Source organism: Styela clava, chromosome 2 (assembly GCF_964204865.1).
Source record: "Styela clava chromosome 2, kaStyClav1.hap1.2, whole genome shotgun sequence".
In the NCBI taxonomy this organism is placed as follows: domain Eukaryota; kingdom Metazoa; phylum Chordata; class Ascidiacea; order Stolidobranchia; family Styelidae; genus Styela; species Styela clava.
Genome location: NC_135251.1, coordinates 26,020,632 through 26,045,408, shown reverse-complemented (window position 1 = coordinate 26,045,408; position 24,777 = coordinate 26,020,632). Strand labels below are relative to the sequence as shown.

The following is a 24,777-nucleotide window of genomic DNA, read 5'->3' as shown; positions in this document are numbered from 1 at the left end:
AATATACCCCAGCCCACCATACGGTCTAATTTTGGCAGTTATATGAATATGCGTAAGTCGTGGTTACTAACATGGCCAACGTATCAGTCAGAAGCGAACAAAAACGATCACAGAGCATCAGCCAAGAGGGCTTTTCGGAATCGATTACCCATTTGCCTATATTTGGCCATATTTTATTGCCGTAAGTATTTTGCGTGGCCTGGCGCCGTAGTGGCCTACCCGAGATATATATTTAAATTGTCCAATATGGAGGTAACTAATATTGTTCGCCTACTTTACATCAAGTTGTGTAAAGGGACCGAAGGGTATATCCATTTGGGTAACACACACAGTACTCGAACTTGTAATGGAACTAATATAAGAAAAGTCGGAATAAAGTTATGGCCTAACCTCAACTTGGTACACAGACTACAGCAGTATCAACTAAACTTCTCTTCTTCCTATACTGGAGACTTAGGTGAAATCTTCCCCGTGGAGGTTATTGCATTTCATGATACCAGGCAAAAACAATTGTTTCCACTTATATCTATTGTACAATCGCCTAAACCTAAACAACCAAATTTTTTCAAGAACGAGACCTACATCAGGCTCTAAAAATACAATTCGAATACATTTGTATTTGAACACCCACAAAGTGTCGAATATAAATTCATATGCGGCGCACTGGGTAGTAAAATAGACGAAAACTGGCCAAAACCATATGCAACACGAAGAAACTTTGGAAGCATAGATGCCAAGATGGCGGCGATCATATGATCCCGCGGCGAGACAACGCAAAACGAGAGAGAAGATCGTTCCATATATTTTCATTTCAGTGGCTATTTTCGATGAATCCCACTCGGAAAAATAAATTACCTGAAAATCGGAAATTGAACGCTGCACAGTTGAAATTCAGATTACAAGGAGGTAATTAGCCCTAAAATCTATTTTAATAAACTGTGGCATATTTAAAAGCTCTGTGACCTTTCAGCGGCTGTGTTCCTAATTAACAAATGGAATACTTGAAACTTGTTATTGAGACTCGTAGAAATGTAGGAATTAGGACAACTTTCTATACCGCAAGTCTAAGTCGCTCATGCCGATACCAAGTTGTTTCATTTTCCACTTTCATTCCCTTTGTTCTCCAGTTTGAATTATAGGATTAAGCAAACTCACGGTCATCAGAACACGAAACTTTGCATTCAATGGGAAAGGAAAAGTTAATTGCCTTCCTAGACCGGGCTATTGGATTTAATTCTGCGAGAATTCGAGTTTTCATACATCGCCGATTCTTCTTCCTGTTCCCGAAATGGCCGTATTTTCTCGACTATACGCCTATCACGCGGATAAGCCGACTCCCTGATAACAGCTTCAAAATAGTGAATTTATAAAAATTCGCATATACGCCGTTTCCACAAATCGTAACACAGCGCACACATCTATTACAGTCAATGATGTTCAATTCAAATTTAATATTCAAATATCGCGATTCGCTACCTTCTTGTATATGGCATACACATTCTAGCGGCCGTCCACATTTTGATTAAAACTATTTTCGATTATTATATTTTCTGTTTTATCGTAATAGAAGACAGCACTTTGCGGCACAACTAAATTACTGCCAACATGAAAGGAATTAAATCAGCGCCGACTTGAAGTACCAAACGTATAACATGAGGACATTTTTGATTGAAAATATTTTACAATCATTATTTTATATTAACCCTCTTTTTCCGCTGGTTACAATCGACTTTTTGTACCATTTTATAATATGTAATGACTAATTAACCAAACGTGCCAAGAACACCCCTATGGTGGCCCATCGTTGTCACGCGTAAAATTGAAAATAAAAAATAAAATAAAAAACCGATAATAAAAAAATTGTTGTAAAAAAAAATAAAAATAATTAAAAAAAAAATGAAAAAAAAAAATTAAAATTAAAAAAAAATTAATAAATAAAAACGAAAAAAAAAAAAAAAAAAAAAATTAAAAAAAAAAAAATTAAAAAAAAAATTGAATAAAAAGAAAATAAAAAGGTTGACAACGATGGTCCGCCTCGTGGCCCATCGTTGTCACGCGTTTTTATTTTTAGAAAATTTGCTTCTGCTTGGGACCAACGTTGTCAGGCATAATCCTACGCGCACAAATGTGTTCCCTGGGTTTCAAACTCACTACTGATTTTCTTGAGCAATATTCAATATGAAAATGTTCTATAAATTCTCCATGCTACAAGTTCAACAAGAAGTAATATATTTATAATAATGATAAGAGAATATAGAATTGAATACGAAAATTCGGAAAATTTGTTTTTACGTGTATAAGGTAATTTAATTGGAGAATGCTGCTTAACTACTCAGTTGCCTGGACACTCGCGATGCCGGTACCGTCTTACCAAATACCGGTAGTCGGTTATAGTCGCTTTGCGTCTGACCGTACCGGTAGCCATACAATTACTCATCATCTCCCATTCTTTCACGAGTGATTGCATGGGTACCGGTACGGTCAGACGATACCGTACCGGCATCGCACGAGTGTCTGAGCAGTTAAGCAGCATTTTCCAATTAAATTACCTTCTACACGTAAAAACAAATTTTCGTATCCAATTCTATATTCTCTTATCCTTATTATAAATATATTGCTTGTGGTTGAACTTGTAGCATGGAGAATTTGTAGAACATTTTCATGTTGAATTTATTGGATATTGGTCATGAAAATCAGTAGTGAGTTAGAAACCCAGGAAACACATTTGTGCGTGTAGGATTAAGTCTGACAACGCTGGTCCCAAGCAGCATCAAATTTTCTAAAAATAAAAACGCGTGACAACGATGGGCCACAAGGCGGACCATCGTTGTCAACCTTTTTATTTTCTTTTTATCCAGTTTTTTTTTCAAATTTTTTTTTTTTTTTTTAATTTTTTTTTTAATTTTAATTTTTTTTTTTTATTTTTTTGTTTGTTTTATTTTTCAATTTTTTTTTTTTAATTTAAATTTTTTTTTATTTTTTTTTTTCAATTATTTTCATGTTTTTTCACAACTATTTTTTTATTTTCGCTTTTTCATTTTATTTTTTCATTTTTTTTTTTAAATTTTACACGTGACAACGATGGGCCACCATACACCCCCCATATCTCTTTGAAAAGCTTATTTTCGCGTCTTCCTACTAAAACGCGCCCATATGACGTATTCGCAAACCATTCGACCTTACGCCGGTAAGAAAAGAGAAATTTCAAAAACTTTTGAGAGAACGTTTCACACTCTCATCGCTCCGATGAACACGTGTTACAAAGAAACAAGATTTAAGCGCTCTGCTCAAAGAGCGTTACGTCACCTTTGCAGAAAAACCAGACTCAGCTTCGCAAGCGAAGCGAAACGCGAAATATTCAATGATATGTAAGAGCATGTTCACGATAGTTGTCTGGAATCTTTGTTTGTTTATTATGTGCGCGAAATTGTTTCCCGCTCGTTCAAATGACTTATCTTTGAAGTAATGACAAATACTTTCGTGTATCTCTAAGCTTTGAAATACCTACACAAATAAAATTCACCTAGTAGTAGAATAAAAAATTTACAAAAAAAAAATGTTGACGGATCAAGCACGGATCATAGTTGGAAGCCTAAAATGATTTTAGTTAGTGCGGGAATACTTCACAAAACATGAACATAAACGTAAAATAGTCCGAAAATAACTAATATTGTCATATTATGACCAAGGATGGTAGTACGAATATATATATCATTAGGAAAAAGAGAGTTAAGGTAGTCGAGATATCCTGAGCGGTCACGGCAATAAATTTGGTTATTTTTCGCAAGTCTTCTCAACCATGATTTGTGTGAGCTTCATATATGGGCTGATATATTATATAATGTATGCCAAAGTGTCTGCCGATTATTTAATTGACTTTGTATACCAGCTGTTATTTGTCTTAATCCTGAAAACAAAAACGTGGCCGGTGCAATGAAGCACGTCCTGCCCGATAACAGCACTTCAGAAATAAAACGGCTACCACGAAATAAAGTGATTGATTTATGACCCTTCCATTTTGCTGATTCAGGAAAAAACGGAAAACACAGCTGTTGCCTAACCCATGGACGTACAGCACAGCATTTATCACATCCTATCCATATGTTATTTCAACCTTTCAGTTACCGTAAATGGTTGTTCAAAATGATTAAAATTACAGTTTTATTGTTAAGAATTAATGCTGTGAGTATTATTCTACCCGAAACTTCTATCTGATTCTTACTTGTGCACAAATGATAACGTTTTGACCACGAGACGGCTGGTAGATCAATGCTGTTGCTCTTATGCAAAAGATACAAATAAATTTAATCAAATACAAGCGGTCACGTTTATGATCAGACAATCACACCTAGACAACCGATCGCGTGTGTGGTGGGTGCGTGCACGCTCTTTATCGTGAGAATTAAGCATGGTTTGTAGCTGTTGCAATTACTTGCAAGTCAGCATTATATCATTTCGTTGCGTGATCAAAGTCTCGATGCGCGAAGGAGCCGATTTTTTGTGGTGCTATCTGAGTTATGCGCGCATAAGACGGTCCCTTAGTTGGGCAACTTTTTTTTTGAGTTTTAAACTCGGCGTATTTGCGAATAAATACGGAACTATATTTCTTTAAAAAATGGTTAATTAATCAGGTGAAGGTTCGATTTAATGATGTGAAATACCAAGATACTAGGTTTAGTTTTAACTTGCTCATATAAATACTTTTAATTGCTAATACATTATATTATCGCTAGAAAACCTAATAATTACGGCGAAAATTGCGTTTTTGATAACATCACCATCCATCTTGAAGCGATATTTTGAGTTTTTTGCCTGAAGTTGATAGAAAGCACGTGCAATACACTTGTTATAATCAAATATATTTTAATACAACAAAAAATCGAACATCAAAGGCGGAAAATCAAATTATAATCAATGAAACCCTATAGTAACTTAATTCGATATGCGATAATAAGTAGTTTCTTAACCCCATTTATTTGCAAATTTCAAAATTTTTAATTTTTTTAGCTATCCAATCATTAAGTAATATATCGTCTCTCAAATACCAATTGAATGGTAACAACATTTTCGGTTTGTTTTAATTATATCAAAAGTTATGACCAAAAAACGATGAATAAAAAAATGTTGAACCCTATTTTCTCGAAAATTATTCAATGAATTTTGATTATAATATTATTTTCAGTTGTGTTTTATTGAAATATATTCGAGAATACTAGAATTTTCAGTACAGCTTCAACACAACAATTTTTATTTATTTGGGGGTCAAAGGTCAAATATGTAATTGAAACCACTCCGGCCACGATTGGGCACCAACTCGACTATATTAAACGAACTGTATTACTTGCGTAACATTTTGTCATACCATTTTTTATTAAAAACCGTTAAAAATAACGCTGCGAGTAGCTCATTATATGCCACAGAAAACGAGTGGCCCAACTGCAGCAAAATAAAGCATATGTATATGTATATATAGAGAGAGAGAGTCATTCGAATGATTTACATAAACAGTCAATGTATTTTAGATGCATGTACTCTATTCACATGTCACACAATTGTGTCTGTGTTATCGACCCAACTCCGATAAGAAAAGGATTCGCCTGCACAACTAATATTTATCACAATGCATTCTGATAGGCTCGCGAAATTCAGGTTCGCAGGCCGTGGGCAAATGTAGCTGCAAAATTTTGAAAATATAGCTTTATGCGAAAAGCGAGAATATGGTTTCGCGAGCACGAATTACATTTCCTAAAATAAAGCTACTGTCAACCCGTATTTTTTCGCCAATATAGTTTTGCAACAACGAACGTTTGCTCACTTGCCAAAACGAACTTACGTGAGAATGTAATTTTACGATAACTAACTCTTGGTTGGAAGAATTTAGATTTGCGCGTATGAACTTTTTCAGAAAAGGTCTAAGAAATTTCGATGCCAAGGCTTTTTCAATCGAAATCAAATAGACATGGACACAGTATATGCACAAATGAACCTAAGTTCTACAAGGAGAATTTGCAAACATCATGCGATAATATATCTTGGAGAAAAATCTTCAACACACGTCAACACAGTTTTTGTGATATCATATAATAGCTTAGCATCTTTAAGGAAAAGTTTTAAAAAATGGAAAGTCATAGATCTGACAAAATACCGAAACTTATGCCTTTTTAATAAAACAAACTAAGCACTGTTGCAATCTATCACCATAACAAAAAGGCGGTATGCGATACTGTTGTATAAAATATACCAAGTAACCCAATAGTAAACGAAAGAAATCTAATGAAAATCCTAATTTATGATCTGATTTATTTAATATTTGAACATTACTTTCTATTGTGACCACTTGTAACACAAACATTTGTATAACTTATGTGTTTATCCTTACAGTTGAATCTCATGTGAATAGCAACACAAAGATCTTATTTGCATCAGATTATTTAACAAATATTCTTGCTGTTGATTGTTATAAATTTGAAGGTAATCTTTGGAGTGTAACAATTGCAGGGAACAAATTAGTTTTTACTTTGCGTGAAAGTAAACATGAGTAGAAATCTTATACTTTAAGTCCCCGTTTCGGGAAACATCAAATGCGTTAAATGAGACAAAAAAAACATAGTAGCATTGTGTTTCCAGCGCAATCAGTCACGCACAAAATAACAGATGTCAAAATCTAATAAAATGAAATAAAATCCAAATTGTGTGAAATTTGATACCAAAACGAATACCTTGGTGTACTTAGTTTTGATCAGTTCTTACTAATATTCACTACAGTAAATATTTTCATAATACAACGTTTATTACAACAAAGTCTCAAATTTTTCAGGGATTCGATGGATCGGAGTGTTTACACCAACACCATATCCAACAGCGGAAGATCTTCTTGGCGTCAGAAATACTTTGATTGATTCGAATGTGACATCGCCTCTAAATTTTTCTCAATGCCACTGCCGAAAATTGGATTGTTTGACTCATATTATATCCACTCATCCTATTATAGAAAGTTATAGCAAATAAATATTCAGACGCATAACAAAAAATATTCACCAATTTCACTGTTTGTTTGATTGACAATGTTTGGAATACTTGCTTTATTTACTATCGGATCTGAAAAACTGATTTCTCCATTGGTTGTAGCAGAATAAATTGCAACAAACAGTAAACTTCAATTATTCATTAGATTTATTAGTGATACTTCTGCTGCTGTTTTTCGGTAACCAATTGAGAGATACGTGGCTTCGATTCAAAAGGGGCAATTCTCACTCGCCATTCTCGCATTGGAGTCACGTTCAGTTGAGCAGGTAAAGCCATACTTCAAATAGTCATCAGACCAAGTTCTTTTCTTGAATGACATATTTAACGAAAAAATCCTCGGAATTGCAAAGAGTTTTTGTAGGAAAGAAACGTTGAACCAATCTGAAAATTGTGGTGTAATCTTAGATACCAGTACGCCGGGTCGAAATGACTTGGAGGTCATTTGTGATATTTTTTATAGCTTGACAATTGACTACTCTCGAAAACATTCCATCTGGAGATTTAGATGCCAGATATCAGACTGAAGAAGGTATCTATCAAGAAAAGTTAAATATAATTTGATCTTATTTGCAATTGGGTATTAAAGAGTTTCCCAAAATTGCCGTACACCATTTCGAAGGGCAAGCGTTCTCATAATTACTTATTGAAGTATTCCATTAGTTTAGCATGTATACTTCATACATCAAATACGTTCATAAATACTTGCTTGAGACCAGTCTACATTCTCATTTGGTGTCAAACCACATTTGTAATAAATGAACGAGGTTGGATGGCTATGGACATCTATAACCACAGTAATGCACGCTGTTAGAAATAGGATGCATGTCAACATAATGCAGTTTAAACAACCTTTTTCCAGCAAGATTTTCAGAATTATATCGTCAGATGTAAGTCATTCCATGTAGATATCAGACGGGATAGAAAATGACGTTTTCAGAGATACTACATGATTTCTACAGCTTTGTTTACAATTCTCTTCCATGTACTGTTATATATCTGCACATTTCTAGGTGTACTTTACAGTTGCAAAGCTTTAGGTTTTCGCAAAAAAAACGGCAGAATATAATTCAGAAAATAAAAATCACTCTGAAATTAATGACTTTCGAAATCAAAATTTTAGAAAAGTTACAGTAAGGAATATCGATCACGACATTCTTCATTCCATCATATTATATGATACTACGTTTCAAAATCCTTACTGCAAGAATATTATTTGACTGTTTTATTATGCTTTGAAATAAATACCCAGAAAAGAGAAATGTTCATAAAATTAAACGAAACCATGCAGTAAAACGAAATTCGGCATCTTTTCATTATTATGGCGGTAGGCAATTGGCACGGATATAAAACCTATAGTTACACCGTGGAAAATTCTGTTGCATTTCTAATGCTAATTTTACTTCAAGCATATATATGTTTGCTCATTTGTTCAACTAAAGCTAATTCATCACGAGTTTATTAAAATTTGTGATAAAGCCAATAAAGCTTTCAAAGTAAGTTCATATATATATCTGGAATTGAGTTAAGTAAATATTTGTGTGAAATACATACTCTTGACATATCAAAAGTTTTATATGTATTGCAAAAAAACAATTCGTAGCATGAATTGGTGAGAGATATCACAAAGTGTGGTTCAAATCATTGTCAAAGTAGTGCCGGACCTTTTTCTCCCTCTTGTACCCGAATAAGGAGAGGAAATATATATAAGAAATCCACTTTGAACAAATCAATGAATCGCAGTGGTTATGAATATTATTGGTCAAAATTTATTCGGAGTGCATCATCTTTCAAATCAATAAAGTGTGACTTCGTTTAACTTATTTTATATACACTGTAACAAAGACATCGAGAGCAAAATCATTGAGGGTCATCGGTCAAAAATTTGGGTGTGGTCAACAGAAGCAGCCTCAGTCAAGGCAACTTCATTACATATTCTTATCGATACCACCGATGTGGATTGCTTCGCGTTGAGACTTGATTTGCTATTTGGAATTGAAAATGTTGAATGATTAGATAACGAACTTTGTGGTGAGTTACGCGTCAAAATAATTCGTGTCCCAATTGTATGATTGTCACCTCATGTGAATACCGTAATCATTTGCTCCAAGATATATATATATATATATATATATATATTCTATAATCTATATGGTAACAGTTCAGTTGGAATAGTGGGAATTTGGTAAATGTGAGACAAATGCCCTAAAATGGCACAAATTAGAAAACGGCATTTTTAGACACCGTGAGCTACGGGTACTGTGTCATTGTTAGTCATTGTACATTCGTACCCATCTTCGGACATTGCTCTCTCAAAATGGAATAAATAATAAATACTTTTTTAGAATAAAAACGAAGACTTCTGCATATTTCAGAGAAAAAAGTTGTTTTTCATTCTCGTTCAATCTGACCAATTTGTTTCTCTGTGGAACTAGAGATGAGTGGAATTCTATCAAACAAAAGTGGAACGCTGAGACACGAGACCTGTGGCAAATAAATTTATTAAAACCCTTTTTCCTGCTTTTACTAGCTATGATACACCAGGGACTCTATTGAGCCCACTTGCCTTTGAGTCACCAATCGTTTTACACAGTGCATAATATACTTTCTTTATTTTCTATCAGCTCTCTCTATCTGTATTTTTGTCTATTTAAACGGTAAAGAAAAATTAACATTTACATAAAATCGGCTTAGTTTTCATGGCATTATTTATAGGGTTTGAATCAGCAGAAATCGATTACAGCCACTTCAATGAACCGAGCTGATCTTAGATGACGCTGGAAGCAGAGTCCGATCCCAAACTTTGATTCAAGTTATATATATGTCGTCGTAAGGTACCATTATTTTCTATATTTGATTGAAGCTTCTCTTCGCGTAGGTAGGTGGAGAGAAAAGAGAGAAAGTAATTCACGTAAGGACGCATATTACAATATATATCATAGATGTGAAGTACGTTTTGGTAGGAGAGTGGGTACTGAAATGCTGATTGTGTAATTAGTTTGGGGTTTTCTTTTTGGCTTGTAAGCTGTGTACATAGTGAAGTTACTTCCAACGTAAATGTACCGCCCTTGGAGATTGCATCGTGCGCTGCCTACATGCTCACATCATATTCAGTGTGATGCGAGATTGTAAGATGTTCAGAATGCCAGAAGTTATTGCATGAAGACTTTTATTTGGGGGTCCAAGTGACAGGACGTTTAGAATAGCCTACTTTCCATATTTCAAAGAATTTGATTCTATTCAATTATCTAGGAATTTTGGATTACATAAAGTCGATCAAGTTTCCAAGTAATGCCATTTTAAGAAACACTGAAGGAAAAGTGTGCGAAATGAACTAGAAAGTGCCTTGCTATATTTAAACAGCAATGGTCGAGGTCTAGGTGAAGTATAGGGTCCCATAGTAATCGGGGAAAAAATGAATAAATTCAATAAAGCTGCTCTGGCTGCTGCCGTTGACCATCTATGTTAGAGTCGTCAAACCCAGTGGCCCGCGTGGTATTATTCGAATCGCAATGTCCTTCACAAATCTGAGCCTTTATTGAAACTTCTAATAAAAAATGTCGTTCAAACGCACGAGAAGCACCACCTAGCTATCGAAAGCTTCTTTTATGTCCATTTATGGTCGTTATTGCTAGTGAGACATGTTTGAATTTATTTTTATCGTCTGCCATGTATTTCAATCTGTTTTCCTGTATTTTTTTTCTGTGAAGCTAGAAGAAGCAGTTTCATGACCTCAATATTTGACAGCATTCACTTCTACGAGCAATTTTTTTTCAAGGATGAACCAAGGAAAATCCTCCGTAAGACTAATTTCTGACAGCCTCGTGAAAAATCCGTTCCGCATTTCTACATCGTCCATTGCACCTATGATTGACAAACTTGTTGGATAAACGCAGTGCCATACTTCCCATAAATATTTATGTGTGGTTAAAACTTTTAACTTTACTGTATCTTCGTATTTTCATTGTTCTAATAATTTAGGTGCTTTGTTTGTTTTTCCTTTTATCTGTAGTCGGTGAAACTAGAATATAACTACCATGTCAAGTGGACCGCGCAATCATTCGTAAACTAAATGTGGCTCTTCGTCCATAATGGTTGGACAACCCTGATCTATGTTATGAGCTTATGAGGCCACACTTCAATGGTGAAAAAGATGATGCACCTCGAAATAAGTTTGAGACCAATCATATTAATAACTCATTTGATATTGGTCATGAAGGTTAATAACAGTACAGGGAGCACCAGCACAAATGTGGCAACAATACTCCATAATAGACTCCATCTTCAGATTGGTATCTTTCGTTCAAATCATCAAATGAAGTATTTTCGAAAGTTGTCAGGTGATAAAAATTATCACAAAATGACCTCGAGGGCAGTGCAAAATTTTAAGAAATATTATTATTATGGGTGAGTTACTAATCGTCCTAAGCTTTGGGAATACGCTCGCCAACGCATCTCTAATTACTCTGTATGGGTTCGCAGGTTCGAATACCATGCGGGGATAGTTATGTGCGAAAGGATTGCTGGACTCCTCGCCACCGTAGGGTGATTCACGTAACCGCTGATCGGATACGCCTTCCTCCACCAGCAAGTCCATGGTACCGAAGACAAATAACTAACTAATCACATACCCGACATGGAATGGAAACCGGACGAGAGGCCGTGGTTCGCCATATGGTACCCTTTATATACGTTGGTCCCAATCGACTTTTTATACCCCTTTTATAATATGACATAAATAGTTAATCAAACACGCTAGTACATTTCCCAATATATCTTTAAAAATCTTATTTTCGTCGCTTTCCACTAAAACGCGCCCGAATTACGTAGCGCAAATGCGTTCGACCATATGCCGGTAAGAAGAGAGAAATTTCAAAAAATTTCGAGATAAAGTTTCTCACTTTTAACGCTTGGTCAACACGTGATTGATATGCTAGAGAAAGAGTTTTCTTTTGGACGAGCTTTACGTCACCTTCAAAATAAAACAAGAGTGGGATTTGATTTTGAAGTGAAGTGATATTCGTTTTATCGAAGAGCATTTGATCGCGTGCTGTCTGGTATCTTTGTTTGTTTATTTATTATGAGCCGGAGAACGTTGCTCGCGCGTTCAAATTACTTCGTTTTCAACTAACAACAGATTCTTTGTTTATTTTTAAGCTTTGAAATATTCATACAAATAAAATTGATCTTGTATCAAAATAAAAATTATACATTAAAAAAAAATATGATGACGTCACCGTAATTAAGAACACTCGGATCAAGCATGGATGATTTAAACTCAAACATTTTGAGTTTTGAAATTGGTTTTGTTCACATGCAGACCACTATGCATACTATTGACCCCAAAATACATTTAATTTAGCCATAATCTCAAATTATGACACAGGTACGTCACCGTAATTAAGAACACTCGGATCAAGCATGGATAATTTAAACTCAAACATTTTGAGTTTTGAAATTGGTTTTGTTCACATGCAGACCACTATAAAATATTATTGACCCCCCAAAATGCATTTAATTTAGCCATAATCCCAAATTATGACACAGGGCACCACTTTATTACCAGGCCGATCCTATAGCTTATTTGAAAATACAATGTTAATAATGACATAGTCAACATCTCGCAGGGATTCAGTGGATCGAAGTGTACACACCAACACCATATCCATCGGCAAAATACCTTTATGACATTGGGAATACTTTAATTGATTTGAACGACATCACGTCTAAATAATTCTCAATGCTCAGATGTTATGAGTGCTTCTCAACGAAATAATGCAACGACGCAAATATTACATTATCTGACGGTTCTTATGACTTATAATTATCTACTCATTTTATTATAGAACAATGTAGCAAATAAATATTCAGACATAGGCTATGATAGAATGTTTCTTTTAGAATAGTAACGTAGATTTCGGCAGGCCTGGAACGCATTGTTTTTAACTTTTGTATGGTCTTATGCGATCGCTTCATTGTGGAAGTGGGAATAAGTTGAAAGCGATCAAATGAAAGTCGAGCCCTCGGACGAAGTAACAAAATTTGTCGCAATGCCGCAGGAACGCTTATTAATGCTTTACATATTATCAGTGATTCGTTATGTCACAATCCGAAACATACCTACCGTAAATACTTTTGGGTCATTGATTTTATTGTTCGTTTGATAAACTTTGTTTAGAATACTTTCCATATTTACTATCTATTTTGAAGGTAGGTTACCACGGAAAATTTATTTTCGAGAATTTGATTCTATTTAATTATCCAGGACTTTTGGTTTACGAAAGGTCGGCTAAGTTTTCAAGAAATGAGGGATTTTTGAGGAACACTGAGGAAAAGTGTGCAAAATAAACTAGAAAGTGTCTTACTATAAGTAAACAGCAAAGTTCTAGGTTAAATATCGAGTCCTGTAAGAATCAGGAACAAATTGAGAAAAATGGATTTATTTAAAAATCGTTGCCTTAACTGCTGCTGCTGTTAACCATCGAAGTTTTAAGTCAATGTGACTCAACACTTCATTGGTGAAAAAAATGACGCATCCCGAAACAAGTTTGAGACCAGTCATATTTACAACTCTGGATATTGGTCATGAAGCTTAATAACAGTACTGGGAACGCCAACGCAAATGTTGTAACGATACTCCATACAGCGGCAATTAAGTGAATAGTTCAAGAAATGCTCTAATTTGCAATCATTGTTCTATTTGGCTTAAAAAAGGCTCTTCACCCCTTTGATTATAATCTGAACCAGACCTTGTAATATCTTTCATCAAATTATGCGAGGAATTGTTTTTACGACCCATATATAAATATACAACTTTTAATGATATGTCAACAATATATTTTATATAAAAAGATGTCTGACATGAAACGTTACTAACCTCGAGATATATGAACATTGACAGCTTTTATCTCGAAAGTGATTGACATCGTTATGAATTAATTTAGTCCGAGGAAATGAGTAAACTCATATATTATAGTTAAAATAAAATTAGCTTCAGGAATGAAACAAAATTTTTCACGGCGTGACTGAGTTTTCCTTTAACTTATATCCGTGCCAATTGTATACCGTCATAATATTACGCTTTTTTTTATTTATACAAAGCATATTGAAATATCTAAAATAATATTCTTTCAGTTGTGATTTTGGAACCTAGTTTTGTAAAGTGGGACCTCGAAGCAATATATCTTGTGGAAACCCGAAAACATAATTGCAATTAAAATTTGTGATACGATTCAGCGGGTTCGTGCGAACCCGTTATTGGAATGAACGCGTTCTTGTTTTAGACGTTAAACAAATGCAACACCGTAGTTAACGATTACGATTATATTTGGCGTTCCGTAGAACCTGTTGTTGGAGGTCGATACAAGAGAAAATCCATTTTTAAATAATAAAAATTTTACAATTGATCCAATAGGTGCTGTGAAGTTTCATTTTACAAATTACTATTATTCGGAGTGAGTCACCGTGAAAATAAGATTTTTTAGTTTGAAGGACATTTAATCATCCCATTTCCGTGGCCGGAACATGCTTTTGCTTAGTTCCAGAAACAGATCAAATGTGCTAATAAATAAATTTGAGTGTGAATATAACCAATATTGCAGGGGAAGATGGGGCACGTTGGGACATGGGGCACAGTGGAAAATCAGCTCTCGCGCTGATACTATATCCGCGACAACGGACGGGTAGAGCGGCGCAAGTTATGAGGTGAAATTGGTTTTGGGAGGTTGAAACTAAAATTTCACGGTTCCAGTTTTTTTTTCTACCTTAGCTTTTCCAACATGACAAACCACCGTCTGATATTTTTCATTTTTTCAATAATATTTTCAGATTTAGATTCGAGGAAGGAAATATTCAAATTTGTTTGCGAATTTTTTTGTCAAAATATTTGAACTATTTCAGTTGAACATTGATTTCAAAAATATTAAATCTTCAAATTTGAAGTCTCCCTGTTCGTTAGACGATTATGCAGATTAATTGCTTATTTTTAAGGGCTCACTTCGTTGAATTTTGACAGACTGACCCACTGTGCCCCAGGGTCTGACCGAATGTGCCCCACAAGTGGGGTACAGTGGGACACTTAACAGACGTTTTTCAAAGCATTTTGGTAGTAAGATGTGTGTAAGAATTTCTTATTCGCTGAATAAAATCTACATTTACCCCACTATGCATTAGTCCCGCCAAACTAAATTTTTTATCACCAGGTGTACCCAAACAAAACGTTGTAGCTCATGATTAACTTCAATATCAAGTCTCTCATCATTAAGTTCCAGTCAGTAATTTGCCTAATTTATAATACAAAATATCGAGTTAAATGGAGAGTGAATAGCCTTTCCCCTCAACTTGTCGTTATTCAGTGATAATGCATCTATCGATCCAAACTTTTCGACAACTAGTATTGCATTGTATTTTGCAAATTCGAGTCGAGTCCGTATACAGTCGCCAAATTAGTGGGCGCTTTGTCTATGATTCATGTTTTTTTGAAGAGAAAATATAACAGTTCGATGATTGAAATCTATCCATCTTGATTTTTCTCAAATACCGATGGGCCGATTATAGAGTGGCTTTTATTTATTTTCAAAAATAGCACATTGCTCGCTTGTACGTATGGTGCTATAAAATCTAATCTATTACCTAATTGATTCCTCTACCAGTTTAGAGTCGATGTATCGGTATCGGGTATCGGTATCGGCAATATCGGCTATTTTTTCGGTATCGGTCATGTATCGGTATCGGCTGAATTAATACCGATATTTCCGATATATTAACCTTTTAGATATGATCCAGAATGTTTTAAAAGGTAAGTTAAAATATTACTTTTTAATTTATTTTTTTGTCCAGACAGATCGGGAACTATGAGCCATGCATGTCTACACCCCCGCGAGTGGTAACGAGAATATGATTCGCCTGTTTTTAAATATTTACTAGCAGAACCAGCTCATCTAATTTGACTTTTTTTTTGCTGCCAACTTTTTATATTGACATTTTTAATACATATTACATATTAATTATGAAGAAATATATCAACACGACACAGAAAAGAGAGCAACTAGGCGCTCAGTTTTAAATCATACAGTGGAATCGAAGTCCTTTTTACAGGACATGCACTGCTTGGCACAGTTATAAATTCTGTTTATCGTCAAGCGCGAGTGTCATTCAGTCCATGGACATCGTTAGGCTAAATTCCGACGCAATTATCTCTCTACACAGGTATTAAATATTGTGATTATAGTAATTTTAATTTTGTTCAAATACACAATTTCTTTATAGATTTATTGATGTGGCCGCCTAGTATCATACGTGGTATAGGTATTTCTAGTCGGCACTGATTGATATCCTTTAATTTTGGCTGTAATTGTCGCGACGATCACGATTAAACACAAAATAAAATATTTGCATATATTCGATATTCTTTTAAACACAAAAAACGATATTCGAAGGTCGCGATATTAATAATAAATTGGAATTGGACATCTCGGCATATGAGTTTTCTAATTGGACACCGAGATTACTAGCGTCAGTGTACAATGCATCCGAATCAGTTAATGCATTCGGATACCAAACATCAATTTCTTATGTGATATATCTTTTTTTCAATCTGAAATATCGGTGACAAAAGTGGTATCGGTACATCTCTAGTTTAGACCCGTTTTATGGTGGTCATCCGTTATTACCCGTTGCATATCCATTTATATATAGGTGAGGTTTAGAATATCAATATTTTCTTAGATATTTGTACCAGTGTATGAACAATTGTTACATTGATGACAAAATAATTTTAATGACGACACTAGGGATGATTATCTGTAATATCTTTCGAATTTTGAACAAACATACTTATTCATACTAGACTTAAACCAGGAAAAATTTTAGGCGTTTTTGGATATTGAGATGTGACGTTAAAACAAAGTAAGGCCAGATATATTCGAATAAGAGAAAATTGTTTGCGAAACATCTAACCTTCCATGGCCATATAATTCCGTTTGGTATCCATGTCTTTCAGTTGCGTTTCGTTCTTTATATATAGCAGAAAGAATGAAAAGTTTTGACTTTCGGATTCCGGTTCTTCTTTGAACGACATTTTCTGTCTTTGAAGTCGTCTTTTTCTAAAGCTTCCGGTTTTTGAATGTATACTACCATTACGATTGGAGACCACATGGGTGGTTTGTTGTTGTATAGATGTTATAGATTCCATTTTAACATATTATAGTAATTAGACGTATTGATGTACAGCCTAATTCTAAACTGCTCTCTGTGTCCTAAAGTACCACTAAGAACGGGTATATAAATGAACATCTTCCATCACTCAATGCTGTATGCATCAGATAAATGCTGATGACACACTTTTTTATACAACCACAAATTTCTCTATAATTTGCATTTACGTGGTTTTTAAATTATAGGTGAATTTCAATAATCAAAATATATGAAGTTACAACACATTTTATCTTCTAAAACAATATCATTTTCTTTTATTCGCGAACTTTTCAAAGTTATTTGCTATTATACTGTATATATACTACGTTGTCGAGTTTAAGGAAATGTTAGGTATAGTCATAACATAAGGTGATTATTATTCACTACTCAGCTACTATCAAAAGGCGGTAGACATAAACGGTAAAGTGTTGAAGGTACCGATTAGGTATTTTTCATATGTTAGTACTCTAGATATAAACTCTGCATAAGTAACAATTTAATTAGTATATATGTATATGTCAAAACATATTTAAACTTCACCTGCTGTGTACCAGTATATCATAATCCTAATTATTCATTAAAACACATAAAGACACAAATCTTTGAAAAGGTTTGGCTTTTAATAGACTTATACTCAAAAATCTGAATTCGGGTAAATTGAAAATGGTTTGAAAATAAAAATTAAACTCGGATTCCGAATCGAACAATAAAATTATTTGTAATAAGCATTAAGGTGAACAAAATGATTTAAATAACAAATTCAGTCGAACAATGTGTATTTGGCAGCAGAGCCTTCTATCTCTAACTTAAAATCATTTATAAACCCATATGTTTGTCTGTTTATTCACAATATTCTTTCAAGAAAAACTCAATCTACGCCCTGACCCGGAATACCTTGTGCGACTTATAACTTCGTACCTGTTCTCACTTCCTTATGCACTTTAAAATAATTTCTTTGGATTATCTTATAATTTTGATGAATTTCTGCAACAACAAACGTTTCATTTCGACATTCTGGCACGGCTTATTTTATATTTACTTAAGACTCGCAACAATTCTTTAATCGCTCGATTTCTACCTTTTCATATGGTTTCGACCTCGCAAGCAAATGGCTTTACATTCCATAACTCAAACCTATAGACAGTGCTTTGATATGTAAGGCCGATGAAAATTCTTTTTTTAAAATAAAATAAGACATCGTCAAATACCAACCAAGTCAGACTACGTTGGTTTTCGGGACCTAGCTAAAAAAAACTGGATTACGCGGCGTTAAGTCGGCTCTGCGTTTCGTCACTACTGTCACATGGCCGACGCGAGTGTTTTTACTAAAATAAAGGCACAAAGCGTTAGAAAAGGGGTTGGAATTTCGGGATACCAACCCCATCTAAAAAAACTCAAAAACGTTACTCCATTAGATACAAATATACGCTAAAATTGTTCTGTGAGCCGCACGGAATGTATCAGCATGACAGAGTTTGGACCACCCTGGTCTACCTTATCAAGAAACTCCCGACTTTGCTGACCAATATATCGTTGAAATGCGATCGTGGAACCGCCACATAGTGTAAATAGTTTATTGGTCCAATTGTTGAAGAGAATAGAAATTTTTCAAAATAAAAATGCGGCAACAAGGTAAATACTAGAAAGCAAAAACCACAACATTTTGAGAAAACGACTCATAGGCTCATTTCTTGTCCAATAAATAAGTTTCATGGTTTCTTTTTAGTAAAGAAGGTTAATATGATACTTGAAGACAAAAAATAAGCGAACATTTTGAAGTTTGAGTCGTCTGTTGAACTCGTAATATTTTAATAAATACCGATAAACTATATAAAATTCTGCTCTAAAAGTTCTGTGATGCCCCTCCTTGCTTGATGCCCTAAGCACGTGCTTATATTGTTTAAAGGCTAATCCGGCGCTGTCAGTACCTGTCATGTTCAATGTATATATATATATATATATTTTATTCAATATGAATTTTTTCTTTTATTTTTTCAAATTTGGTATACTGTTCCTTGAACTGACACATATTAAATTTGTATTGCAAAAACTATGCAAGTTTTACGAAAAATCAACATTGAACCGTGCATACAGAATCTGCCTACTCATTTAGAAACTGGCTATACACTCTCAGCAGTACTCGACCTGTTGTGATATCAGATTTTCCGCAAACAAGAAAATTTATAAACAAATATATTGTTACTAAGAACTGTTCTATATCAAAAGTTATCAACTATAAATCAAGCTAAAAATATTTACCGTCTTTATTACCGCAGACAAAAAATCAACATTGAACCATGCATATACAGAAACTGTATTAATTTAGAAACTGATTATACACTTATACCAGGGGTGTGCAACCTTTATTACAGGAGAGCCAGGTACAAGTTACTGGGTGAAGCCGCGGGCCGCACCTAGAAACTCTACCTACGAAAGGCTCTGGATACGAAAAGTCCGAATTACGATAATTTTTATCGTAAAAATATTGCTACGGCTATCGTAAGATTTTCTACATACGAACGGCCGAAAACTTAAAAATATGTGCAGTGATATTTGTTTATCTTAGAAAAATTTAATGCAGTGCTTGAATAAGCAATGTCCAATTCGAATTTAAAAATCGAATATCGCGACCTTCGAATATCGTTTTTCGTGTTTATAAGAATATCGAATATGGCGCACATATCCTAGCGCCGTCGTCCACGTTTTGATTTGAAATATTTTACAATTATTGACCCGTTTTTTCCCCGCGGGCAAAGCGAAATTTAGTGAGAAGACGATGATACAATAAAAAAATTTGAATTGCATGTGTGTGTGCTCATTATCGAAAATTACGTTTTCTTTCAGCGGTCAGCTTTTGCCGCCTCCTCCCACTCTCTGCGGTCTTCGTTTAGCGTAGCCTAGTCTACCCAACGCCAAAGATAAACAAACATACCGTTCGTAGTGTTTTTATTCGGTATTTCTCTGTTCTTTCTTATTTCCATATGTACCTTCTTTATTTATTATGCAGTAATTTAAGTCTAACATGTATTTGTTGCGGGTTCTAACCATTATTATGATTTATACAAATGTTATGTCCATTTTGTAGGGGCTTAGACCGTTAGGGCATTTACAGGTAATCTGTGTCCCTACTTACGGAACTTTCTACCTACAAAGGAATTTACGAAACGAATAAATTTTGTAGATAGAGTTTATACTGTAGTTGCAAGCACAACTTTTTTATTGATCTTATGGCATTGTTAGGGGTTCTAGCAGAAATGTTGAGTTAAAATGCATAGATTTCTAATGAAAACAGATATTCAAATTTATTATCACACCGACTTTAAACGAATACAGTATAAGAAACATGTTTTAATAACATTTTTTTGTTTGTTTTGGAACAGGATTTTGCTAGCTAGTTTTGCTAATATGACAGTAGCAGTCAAGTACTGGTATTGGCTTTGCGCCGCAAAGAGATTAGAATTGCTCGCACATACCAGATTAACTAAACTAAAAACTCGTTTCGCGAACACACTATTTAAAATCGGCACTTCTCCGCGGTCGGCACAATTTTTCCTTGCGGGCCGCATTTGGTCCGCGGGCCGCAGTTTACACACTCCTGACTTATACATATTTTAAAAGGTCATTTTGATATCACTATGAACAATACTCAAACTCTTTTGATATCAGATATTTCGCACACATGAAAATTCATAAAGAAATTTATTGTTACCAAGAACCGTTCTATATCAAAATTTATCAGCTAGAAATCAGGCTATAAATATTTACCGTCTTGATGACCGCAGGTTTTGTCAAAATTTTACTTGGCTGTTGAGTTATCAATGAAACTAATGTTTCTATTCTATCACCCTACTATTCTTAAAATAAATATTTAAAGCTTCACCGTTAGCATTGCCCCCTGGTATGTATATCGGTCATCGCCAGTTTTTCCTTGGATCCGAACTATGGAAAAACAAAATAATTAGCAGTTACCGACTGATAATGTTATCTAGAGACTGTAAACATTAGAAAAATTTTTTAAAGCGATTTCGCCATACTTCTCACACGTCTACATCACAATAGTAATAATGAAGTATTTGAATTTAGAAAGAGTTCAAGGATTAAAATATGAGGTACCGTGTCGGTTTGCAGAGATTGCATTATACGCATTAAAAAAGCGAGTTATCTTTGAATATTGAACACTAATACTGACTGTAAAGTTTTTATCCCGGTAAGAATCTATATTTATTCACAACAATTCGATAAATCGAAGATTTGCAAAATCCTTGGCAAAAGGGGGTAAAAGCGGCTTCATGAAATCACACGCAGTGTCTTCTGGTCCCCACATGTATCCGTGCGCCATACACACGTACAGCAGAAGTAGAAGTTTTATCACTATTGTCATCTCACTGGACTAATTGAGAACAAAGAAACATTTTAATAGGCGATACAAGAATGGCACCTAAATCTATATAATTGTCTTCAATCTGCACTTCGTTGTCGGTTGTCGGTTAGGTTGTCGACATTAGAAAGAAAAAAATGGGTACTCCTGAACCAAGATTGCGGGCACCGGAACGCAATATGTGTACCAGGTTAGGGTCCTGCCATATTTTCATTCCAATTTTCTTTATTTTAGTTCTATTCCAAGTTCGGTGACTAGCCAAGCGACTCTCGTAGTATTTGTGCCTGAAATTATGGCCTAACACTAATCTGGTACGAATACTACGTTCCGGTGTCCGCCATCTTGGTTCACATATTACAGGAGTACCTACCGAAAAATGTATGATTCAAGTATTGTACAGCGAATTGATCGGCCTCGTGTAGTCATATAGTAGGGGCGGTTGGGCGAAATATTTATTCATTCATCCAACATTAAAACTAACTACTTATCCATTCAGTAAGAACAACAAAAATATCAATTTTGTTTGAAAATTAACCCCACCTCGTTGCTCAAAAAGAATCCGCGATAATTCACTTTATACAAGGTAACGTACACCAACCTCTGATTCTAAACATTATATCTGATGCTTTACAGGCTGGAAATTCATTATTGCCAGAGGGCAAAACACAAAAGCATTACCTAATATTAAAAAATTATAATATATACACATCTACTGTAGGCTACTTGTGGTATTGCGACGAATTTTGTTATTTCTACCGAGTTTTCGACTTTCGTTTGTTGGCTCTCAACTTATTTCCACTTTCACAATTAAGCGATTGCGACTCCGATCCACTGAATCCCTGCAAGATATTATCTATGATGTTATTGACATTGTAATTTGAAATAAGACATGTTTGATATTTGTATGAAATAATCAACAATAAATGCGATACCATTTCACGTCACGCTTGTCTGATTTCCCCGGCAGCACAATACTCAAAACCACATTTCAAAGTTATACTTCGATTTCAGTTAACGCATTTGCTGTAACTTGAAACAGTTAATTTACAAATAAGTTGCTTAACTCGTTTTCATATACCTACGGTTGTGTATGAATAAAAAGCTAATTCGTTTCTTGCCATCTCCAAATCATAAACAAATTACCTTCAAAAATAATACAATCAATACAAACGATGTATGTTGAATAGTCGGTTGCAACCGTGATCTCCGTGTCGCCCTTTTCAATAGATTCAACTGTAACCGTACACACATGGATTATACAAACGGTTTTGTTACAACCATAGTGATAACAATCGAAGTAATTGATCACACTATATAGAAATATTGAATCAATCAGATTATAAAATGTTATTTTTCAACACTGCCCTCGTTGACTAATGACTTGCTTAGTTTATTAGATATCAGATATTGCTTTTTTGCTAAAAATGGATTCCAGTGCATAGTTACTTTTTTTATAAATCGAAAATTCTAGTATCTCGTCCGTTGGCCCAATGCCACATTTTCACATATATACTTACTTCCACGCAAGGCTGTATTCACGAAAAAAGCTCATTTTTCAGCTACCACTATCTGCTGCTTTTGAACATGTATATAATCGCCGTGATATCCTGATGAATTCCTTTTGAAAATAACACAATACCTTCTTGCGCAGCTGCTGTGTCATGGACGTGCGAAGAAACTCGAGAGTCTCTATGATCTGCGTCTTCTGTATTTTTAGAAATAGTTCCAATTTACAACTAATAAATCAGATAGTGTTTAACAACTGAGAACTCACGAATTCCTCGATATGTTGCTGTTTCCTTGATTTTGAAAAGTGCGACCACGAATTCTTTAGGCTCAGATCTATGTTTGAAAATTTACATAACGTGTAATAGACTGCATTGTCAAAATAGAATTATGAAGCTGCTTTAGATTCATTTTATATTAAGCTTTTTAAAACAATTTTTCTCATTATCTACTCAAAAAGAAATAGCAGGTGAACATCCAATTTTGTTAATGTGCTTCTCACAATCCTTCACAGGTTACACTCAACATTTATTTATCTGCACAATCGATATGCTTTGGCGCCCTAAAACAGAATGTTGCTGCCGCGGGAATGCAATGTCAAAATGCCCATTAAACTCAACAATATCATTATCATAGTAACTTACCCAGAATAATAATAGTTCTTAAAATGAAATTTCACGAATTCGGCCCGCGACGCCTCACTGAATTATATTAACAAAACAGCTTTATGGACGAATATATTCTTTACGTGGCAAAATTTGTTTTGAGAAACTAAATTATACTATAACCTAACAAGTATATAATTCACAATCACTCGTTTATTGAGCCTATAATTGATTATAATTAGAGAAATGGCAACAGAACGTAAAAAAGTAGATGCTGAGCGCAAATGGTTTAATGACGCTGAAAATATTCAAAGGATCAGTCTTCGCGCACTGCTTGAAATTTCTGGGTGAAAAAATGTGATTCATTGGCCATTCCTTTGGTTTTTAACTTTCCAAAATACGTGCTACCCGCCAATGACTTGCAACCTTTAGTTTTGGCCCGCAAACGACAAAAGTTTGCCGACCTCTGGTTTACACTTTAGAGCCAGTGAAGTTATACAGACATCCCAACACAAATCCTCGACCCACTGCCCTATCTCCCTCGACTTTCCTATTCTCGATCCTCTGCCCTGTTTCCCTCGCCCAACTGCTTCACCTCTCTCAACCTTCCTATCCTTGACCCACCGCCCTATCTCCCTCAACCTTCCTATCCTCGACCCACTGTCCTATTTCCCCCAAACATCCTATCCCCTTCAACTTTTCTTTCCTCTATCCACTGCCTCTGCCTTGAATTTCCCACCCTCGACCCACTTTCCGACCTCCATCAACTTACTTATCTTCGACCTACGACGCTATACCACTCAGCCCCTAACCTAACGGCGCTACAATCACGACTAGATCGTCAAAATGAACTCTACCATTTTGCAACCAACTTCCATGTTTTATAAATAAAATTATAAAATTTTGAAAGGCCTTTCGATATCGACATACCTGAGTTCATTTTCCGAAACTCATTCAATGTCGCTTGTATTTCGGTTCAAGGCAAAACGATGAGAAAATAATAAAATATTTGCACGCTTAGTCATTTTCAACGAATGTTCTGCCATATTCTGTTGTATATACAAATTTTAT

General features: G+C 34.8%; 1 long non-coding RNA gene across 1 annotated transcript; it reads right to left on the bottom strand.

Annotated features, from left to right (window-relative positions):
* Positions 1-7,155: 7,155 nt before the first annotated feature.
* Positions 7,156-23,864, bottom strand: LOC120334354 (uncharacterized). The gene is made up of 6 exons (XR_013474383.1): positions 23,746-23,864; positions 23,370-23,437; positions 23,113-23,300; positions 22,739-22,828; positions 21,098-21,156; positions 7,156-7,407 (listed from the first exon to the last, which is right to left on the bottom strand). It is a non-coding gene; the product is annotated as an uncharacterized LOC120334354 (long non-coding RNA).
* Positions 23,865-24,777: the final 913 nt, after the last annotated feature.